The sequence below is a fragment of the Chiloscyllium punctatum genome, chromosome 36 (genome assembly GCF_047496795.1).
Source record: "Chiloscyllium punctatum isolate Juve2018m chromosome 36, sChiPun1.3, whole genome shotgun sequence".
Classification (NCBI taxonomy): domain Eukaryota; kingdom Metazoa; phylum Chordata; class Chondrichthyes; order Orectolobiformes; family Hemiscylliidae; genus Chiloscyllium; species Chiloscyllium punctatum.
This window is the reverse complement of record NC_092774.1, coordinates 13,683,742-13,691,839: the sequence shown is the minus strand read 5'-3', so window position 1 is coordinate 13,691,839 and position 8,098 is coordinate 13,683,742. Positions and strand designations below refer to the sequence as shown.

Below are 8,098 nucleotides of genomic sequence, written 5' to 3'. Positions count from 1 at the left end.
CAGTACCTTGTCCTGGCCAGTGGACAAGTCGATGGAACCTCCATCTGAGGAGGATGCAGCGATCGGTCTCAGCCAACCTTGCTCCAACTGGAAGGATCCCAAGGGACTGGGTGACAATAGAGGACACCCGACAGGCTGGGGAATCCAGAGTACCCTGAGGTTGGAAGGATCGGCAGGGTTGACAAGTCAACAGAACTGCAATTCTCTCTTTTGTGGCCTGACCATTTGAGGAAATAAGAGTAAAGAGGCTCTGGAACAGAGTAAACTGGGATTATCAGACCTGTGTCTTTACTCTGTGCAGAATCGGTATGCCTTAGACTATATACTCGCCCGGGAGGGTGAGGTCTGCACCATTGTCCAAGATAAATGCACTATGGGCATTCCCGATCTCACTGGCAATATTACTAAGATTCAAGAAGAGATCCAGGTATTCCGTGACAGAATGACTGAAGGGACCAGTTGGGGAAACTGCAGATCGGGCCGATGGTACAATTGGCTCATCGGTTTAGCTATGTCTGTTTGTCGGTATTGGTATTGTTAGCTATTTAATTGCTAGGCTTATGAGTGATATAGATTTGCCCCAGAAGATGTTCCTTTCGCGATCTGATGGCTCACCCACACGTGTCGATGGTGATGATAAATATGACCAGATGAGCTGCGAAGATGGTGGTGCTGCTCTACAGGATGTTGATGGCTGGACCACCTTGAAGGGCATTCGTTTGGACTCGCCTTCTCTTTCAGTGATCGCGGTGCAATCAAAGGGAGGAATGAGGGTGTGGGCATCTGGGTGATAAAGTCAAGAGCCTTAAAACTTGTCTTTAAACATTCAGACTAAAATGTAATGCTGAATTATTGCATACATTTACTGCACTAGAAAATAAACAGGCAGGAAGGCTCAGAATGAGGAGAGAACTTAAAGATAGGGACACCTGGGCTCACCAAGTGATAACAGGATGCTGTAAGGCAATGAAGAACGTTTGCCTCAGCATCGGTGAATCTGTGTGAACAGGACACCAAGTGATAACATTCACAGCCGTTCCCTTGTGAGACCATTTTAGTGCTGAGACTGTTGAATCCTGTAGAAAATTAACTCTTAGTGCTTATCTGCAATGGATTGAAATGAATTGCATTTTGGGACTTTATGATGATATTGAGTATCCATTACTGGTTATTAAATACAAACTCTGTAAAAGGAAATATTGATAAAGCTTTACCTTACTTGCTGCAGGCGAGGCTCCAGCGGAGGAAACAGACCGCGGGCACACTTCCGGCTTCGGGATGGCCACGCCCACTGGTCCAGGTACTAGTCCCGCCCCCTCCTCCGCACAGGGGACACGTCGACCCCGCCCCTTCCGAACGCAGCTCGTAAACCCCGCCCCTTCCAGGACTGACTCGTAAACCCCGCCCCTTCGGAACAAAGGAGAGTCAGTCGAAAAATGTGGCGCTGGAAAAGCACAGGGGAGTCAGGGAGCATCCGAGGAACAGGAGGGTCAATGTTTCGGGAATAAGCCCTTCATCCGTTGATTTTGAAACTTCAGTCTTCAGATTTTCATATACTCTGCAAAAAGAGATTACAAAAGTCATCACTATCAGTACAGGGTAGAAATTCAGAACAAGCAATTCTACTTTCTGTGGAATATTCTTTTCTTTTGTTGTTCCACAAAATTGAAAGCACCATCCCACTCTCCCTTCCCCTCTGTTCTCACTCCGCTCAAACTAATTCCCCTGAAGGTGCTGATTCAGGATCTTACAGGGGCAGAAAAAGCAAAAACATCAAGACTGACATCTCTCTGAATTTTGGATACCTCCACCTGAAAGTTAATATCTTTCACAACACTGGGATACTGCTGAGAGTGAGCAGGTCTGATTTTGGGAAGCAAAAAAAAAAGTGTCAATTCAGGGTGAACCTGCAATGCAGCTTCTTGAAGAACAACCAGACACAAAATGGTTAATGACCCCGGGAAAGTGGGAGCAAAATGAGACATCAAGGCATTAACACCGACACACTTCAGTCAAACTCTTCTGCTCCCAGTCAAGGCAAAACATGCTCTGAAAGTCCAGCCTTCACAACCACACTTCTGCTTTCACTGAAGACAATTTGAGTCACACAGCACGGAAACAGACCCTTTGGTCCAACCTGCCCAGATATCCTAAATTAATCTAGTCAGATTTGCCATCACTTGGCCCCTATATGGGCCGGGAGCTGACAGCTGGGACTAAATTGGGTTGGATCTCTTGTCAGCAAGGACGAGTTGGACCAAAGGGTCTGTTTCTGTGCTGTACATCTCTATGACTCCAGTCGCATTTACCATCACTTGGCCCCTCTATATCTGAACCCTTTGTATTCATCCGCCCATCCAGATGCCTTTTAACTGTTGGAATTCTACCAGCCCCCACCACTTCCTCTGGCAGCTCATTCCATATACGCATCACCCTCTTCATGATAAAGTTGCCCCCGAGGTCTCTTTTACATTTCCCCACTGCCCTCACACTGAACCTATGACCCTCCAGTTTGGGACTCTCCCATCCCAATGGAAAGACCTTGTCTATTTTCCCTATCCATACCCCTCATGATTTTATAAAAGTCTCAGACTCTGGCGCGATGGGGAAAACAGCTCCACCCCATCCTTCTGTCCCTCCTCACCCGGGTAATTAAGACACATACCTGTGTTTGCAGAGTCTGCTGCCTCCTTGGATTCACTCCAGTTGGCACAAGTGAACAGATTCCCCCCACACACTCCCAGGATGAAGAATTGCTGAGGGAGGGAGTCTCATGCAAACTGACAGGGCCACTTCCGCGTTGTGACGCCTTCAATGGGTCAGGGGTGGGGTAGGGAATGGGAAAAGGGGCGAGGAAGGGGTGGGGCGCGGCCGGCCGGCTAGCTAGCCTGCACCGCCCTGCACAGTTTGCAGGAATACCTTCCCTTCACAGAATCCCCACAGTGTGGAAGCACGCCACTCGGCCCGACGAGTCCACACTGACCCTCCGAAGGGTAACCCACCCACATCTATTCCTCTTCACCTGTTGCTCTACTCCCTGACTATCACACCTAACCTGCACATCCCTGGGCACTATGGGTAATTTAGCATAGCAACTCCCCCCCTAACCTGGACAAAGGTAAAAATCGCAACACCACGTTATAGTCCAACAGGTTTATTTAGAAGCACTAGCTTTTGGAGCACTGTTCCTTCATCAAGTGGTTGTGGAGAATAAAATAATAAGACACAGAATTTATGGAAAAACATGACAGTGTCCTGCCACTGAAATGATCCATTGAACAAACCTGGATTGTTAAGTCTTTCATCTTTACAAATGGGTTGTAGGTTTCATTAATATGCAAATCCCAGAAATCCCTGGAAAGCACCTTATCAAGCGAACTTAAAGTTTTATGACAAAAAGTGACACTTGAGCTCAGCTCTGAAAATGTGCATTCACTCCCGTGAACGTGTGTGTGTGTGTGTGTGTGTGTGTGTGTGTGTGTGTGTGTGTATGAGAGATCTTGTATGTGCACATCTTGTATATCTCTCTGTCTATTTGAGAACAGGTGCCTTACTTCTGCTGGTGTAAATATTATTGTAAATCATAGCTGGGTTCTCAGAGTTAGATGTAAGGGAGAGAGAATTCCTCAAGTAGGATAGTATAAGAATCCTGGGAGAGCCCCATTTGTGGTTTACTTTCTCATGAACAAACATTAAACACGAGCACCTCGTCATTTCGAATTTGGTTTCCTTTTTCTTGTGAGATCCCCTGCTGTGATTACACTGTGCCTGGGTGGCTGACAGACTGGGAGATGGTGGGTTGGGGCTTGATTGACTGAATGCTTTATTGTTCCAGAAGGTGAGAAAGGGGACAAAGCTTCAGCAGAAATCCAGCAGAGCTGAGCACAGACCGACATCATACTCCTTGGGGACAGGGAGATCAACAGAGGACAGAGAAACCAGGCCCTAAAACCCGAGCTGACATCAGACTACCATGTGATCAGAGCTTTGATGAGCAGTGCCAACCCTCTACCTTTACCAAGCTTCCCATTAGACAACACCCTCAATATACAGAATCTAATCCTTGCCATCCTAAAGCCATGTCTCTGTAAGGAGTCTCAGACCATAATTATTCACTTCAATGTGTGCAGTTAATTCATTCACTTTTGTTACAATGCAGCACACATTCAGACTCACCGTTTCAGTTTTTGTGATCTTTAGAATCCAGTTTTGATTGCTGGTACATTTACTCTCCTTGTCCCTTTCTCTGATGTTCATTTCCCACATCACCTCACTGCTCACCGGCCTTGATTTGGATTGGCCATGCTAAATTGCCTATAATGATGACGGATGTGCAGGTTAGGTGGGTTAGCCGTGGGAAATGCAGGGTTACAGTTACATTGTAATAGAAGCAGGAGAAGGCCATTTGGCCCATCCAATCTGTTCTGCCATTCATTAAGATCATGGCTGATCTATTCATCATCTGAGATCCTTCTCCTTGCATTGTCCCAACTACCTTTAATTCCCGTACCATGCAAAAACTCATCCAACTGTGTCTTGAATATACTTAATGAAGCTGCCTCCACTGCTTCCTGGGGCAGAGAATTCCATAGATTCACTAGACTCCAGGAAAAGCAGTTCCTCCTCATCCCTGTCCTAAATTTACTCCTCCTAATCTTGAGCCTGGTTTCATTCACCAGCAGAAATGACTCAATAGGTAGGGCTTCATCCTCACAGTGCAATGAATTCCCACTTTGCACCAAAACCTCGGATTTACTCACTCACTCAGTTGCTGTCTCACAAATGCAAGATTTCATTGTAACTTCATCTGCTCCCATTAAGGGCAAACATCTTTGAAAGCTCCTCTTAAACTCCAACCTTCACAATCACCCTTCTGCTCTCCCCGAAGATGATTAGAGTCATGCAGCACAGAATCAGACCCTTTGTCCATCCACACATCATTCCTGATGAAGTGCTCGGGATCGAAATGTCAACTCTCAAGGTCCTCAGATGTTGCCTGACCTACTGCCTTTTTCTAGCACCACACTTTGACTCTAATCTCCAGCATCTGCAGTTCTCACTTTCTCCACATCCCAAAGTATCACCATTTAAATAATAAACCGTCTTTCTGCTTTTTTTTTCCATAGCAAAGACTATGAGTTCACATTGAGATACTGCATTTGCCACGTGTTTGTAAATTGTGGTCTTCTCTACTTCGGGGAGACCGAAACTTGGGGAACGGATTGGTGAGCATCACAGCCGGGTCCATAGAGGCTGACCAGACCTCCCAGTCACCATCGATTTTAATTCCCCTTCCCACTCCCTTTCTGACAAGAACATCATAGGCTTCCTCTATTGCCACAACGAACCAAACTGCAAATTAGGGAACAAACCACATCTTCCGCCCGGGCAGCCTACAGCCTGCAGGACCCAACATCGAGTTCTCCAATTTCAAATAACCTCCCTTTCCATCCCCCGACTCCCTTCTCAGCCCCGTGCCCCTCACTCCCACTCCTTCCTGCCACCAACCTGATTTCTTCCACCCAATGATTAATCAGGCCGGACCCTCTCCCTATCCCTATCTTCACCTATCCCCACTTTAGCCCCAGCCCCAGTCCTGAAGAAGGGTTACACCAGAAATACCGACTTCTACACCTCGTGATGCTGCCTGATTTGCTGTGTCCTTCCAGCCTCCTGCCTGTCTATTTTGCCAATTGAAACACAGACCTCGATCACTTTTCCATAGTCCGTCCCCTCCCTGGGTTCAATCCCTTTCCTTTCAGTTGGTGTAAGTCAACAATTGAACTCCGGAAAGAAGTAGAAATGGCAAAGGGGGCGAGATGAGAGAGTGCCGTACTCACAGATCTGAGACAGAGGAAGGGATTTGCGGTCTGAGTGAAGCTCAATGTTGATTCAGAAAGAGAGGAGCAGGAGGAGCAGCTTCAGAAACTCAAGGTCCAACTTCCGCATTCAGACAATGGGGTGGCTCTGATTGGCAGGAGGACCAGTTTTGTTCTGGTCCTCCACGGTTCCCTATTGGGCCATCAAAGCAAGATCGCGCGACTTTTTTTTGCGGAAAGCAATGAGCATGCCCAGAGTTTTGCTGACACCGGTGGGCATGTGCACTGCGTTGATGACACCGGAAAACATGCGCAGTATGCTCATTGGGGATGGTGGTGTTTCTTGGAGAAAGTTAGGACTTCAGATGCTGGAGACCAGAGTTGAAAATTCTGGCATAAAATTCCTGAAGAAGGGCTTATGCCCGAAACGTCGATTCTCCTGCTCCTCGGATGCTGCCTGGCCTGCTGTGTTTTTCCAGCACCACACTTTTCAATGCTGGTGTTTCTGTCAGATGTTAAGAGTCCAAATGCCAATAGGAAAAAAGGGGTAGAGCCACAATTTGTTTTTCCCTGTGATTCGACATTGTATTACTTTTGCATTCTGTCTGGCCTTTCCCCGAGTCCAGAACTGGAGGGCATGGGTTTAGGGTGAGGGGGGAAAGGTTTCTGAGGGGCAACCTTTTTGCACAGACGCTGGTGCGTGTCAGCCAGAGGGAGTGGTGGAGGCTAGTACAATGATAATATTTAAAATGCATCTGGATGGGGATATAAATAGGACAGATTCAGAGGGATAAGGAGCCAAATACTGGCAAATGGGTCACTAGATTAATTTAGGATATCTGGTCGGCATAGACCAAAGGGTATGTTTCTGTGCTCTGTGATGCTATTTCTAGATAGTTGGAACCAACTTCACAGGACTAGGACTAGGCCATTCACCCCTTACATTCAAGATCAGAGTGGTGTTGGAAATGACAGCAGGTCAGGCAGCATCCAAGGAGCAGGAACATTGACGTTTCATACAAAAGTCTCGAATGCTGCCTGACCGACTGTGCTTTTCCAGCACCACTCTAATCTTGACTCTAATCTCCTGCATCTGCAGTGCTCACTTTCACCCATTCACCCCTTCCAGCCTGTCCTGAGCGGTGGCCTGACTGCGTTTATTTCAGTGAAAGAATCAGATAGATTTCAGCAGCTCTTTTGAAAAACTTGAACGCGCTTTCTGGCTTTAACGATGTTTCTGAAGATATTGTTTTAGGTATTCTCAATTTTGAAGATCAGCCATTTCTCACCCCTCCCGACTCCCAGGTAGAGTCATCACCATCCATTATCTCTCTCTCTCTCTCTCTCTGTCCTTTGAAGGGTTTGATACAGAGGTCAAAGATGGTTCGAGGCTCGAGAAAGGACGGTGTGGTGGGGGCTGGGGAGAAAAGAGACAGACTGGATGGGGGACAGAGAGAGAGAAAATGGACGAGGGAGCAGAGGGTGTGGGTAGAGAGAGACTAGGGGGTACAGAGAGAGAGAGAATGAGTGGGGTTGATAGAGAAATTGGGCGGGGGAGAGAGAGTGGGCGTGGCGGAGAAGTGGGAGATGGCACAGGGCAGGGTGACACTAGGCACACAGACACACAAGATGGTCACTGAGCCATCAGTTGGCCAACTTGACACACGAGATGGTCACTGGATCACAATATGGAGAGAAACAGCAGAGCAGATACAGACACTGCCTGGGGCCACCAGAATGTTAGCACAATGGACTCACAACCCAGGTGATTAGTTTAAGGCGGGTGGGGGAGAGAATATTCATGAGTAATGAATACTGCCCACTGAAGTGTCTGGGTCCAGCCAACACCTCTTATAGAAGTGCCAACAGCATGATACAGACTCAATACCAAATGCTAACAGCCAGGGCTGCAGGAATCCTCCTTCTCAAGGAGAGCAATTAGCGCCCATTACAACAACAATGGATTTCCATGCAGACATTGAAATGGACAACGTCTGCACTGAAACTGACAACGACTGTGTGGAAATTAACAAAGGTTGTGCTGGAACTGACAATGATTGTATCAACTATCAACGATTCTGCAAGGATTACCATAAACAAATCATGTTACAAAGACAATAATCTCATCCCTGACCGATTGTATCAAAAATGTATAAAAGCTTCTTGACGTGTGCTCCGGGTCGAGAGAAGTCTCGCAGCTGACACTGTGCTGTTGGTGTCTTTCTCTCCCTGGAGCCCCGGTATTTCCTTGTGCAATAAACTCTGTCATTGAACCCCAA

General features: G+C 47.1%; 1 long non-coding RNA gene across 1 annotated transcript; it reads left to right on the top strand.

Annotated features, from left to right (window-relative positions):
* The first annotated feature begins 801 nt into the window (after nt 1–801).
* LOC140460823 (uncharacterized) lies at nt 802–8,098 on the top strand. The gene is made up of 2 exons (XR_011954363.1): nt 802–1,300; nt 3,836–8,098. It is a non-coding gene; the product is annotated as an uncharacterized lncRNA (long non-coding RNA).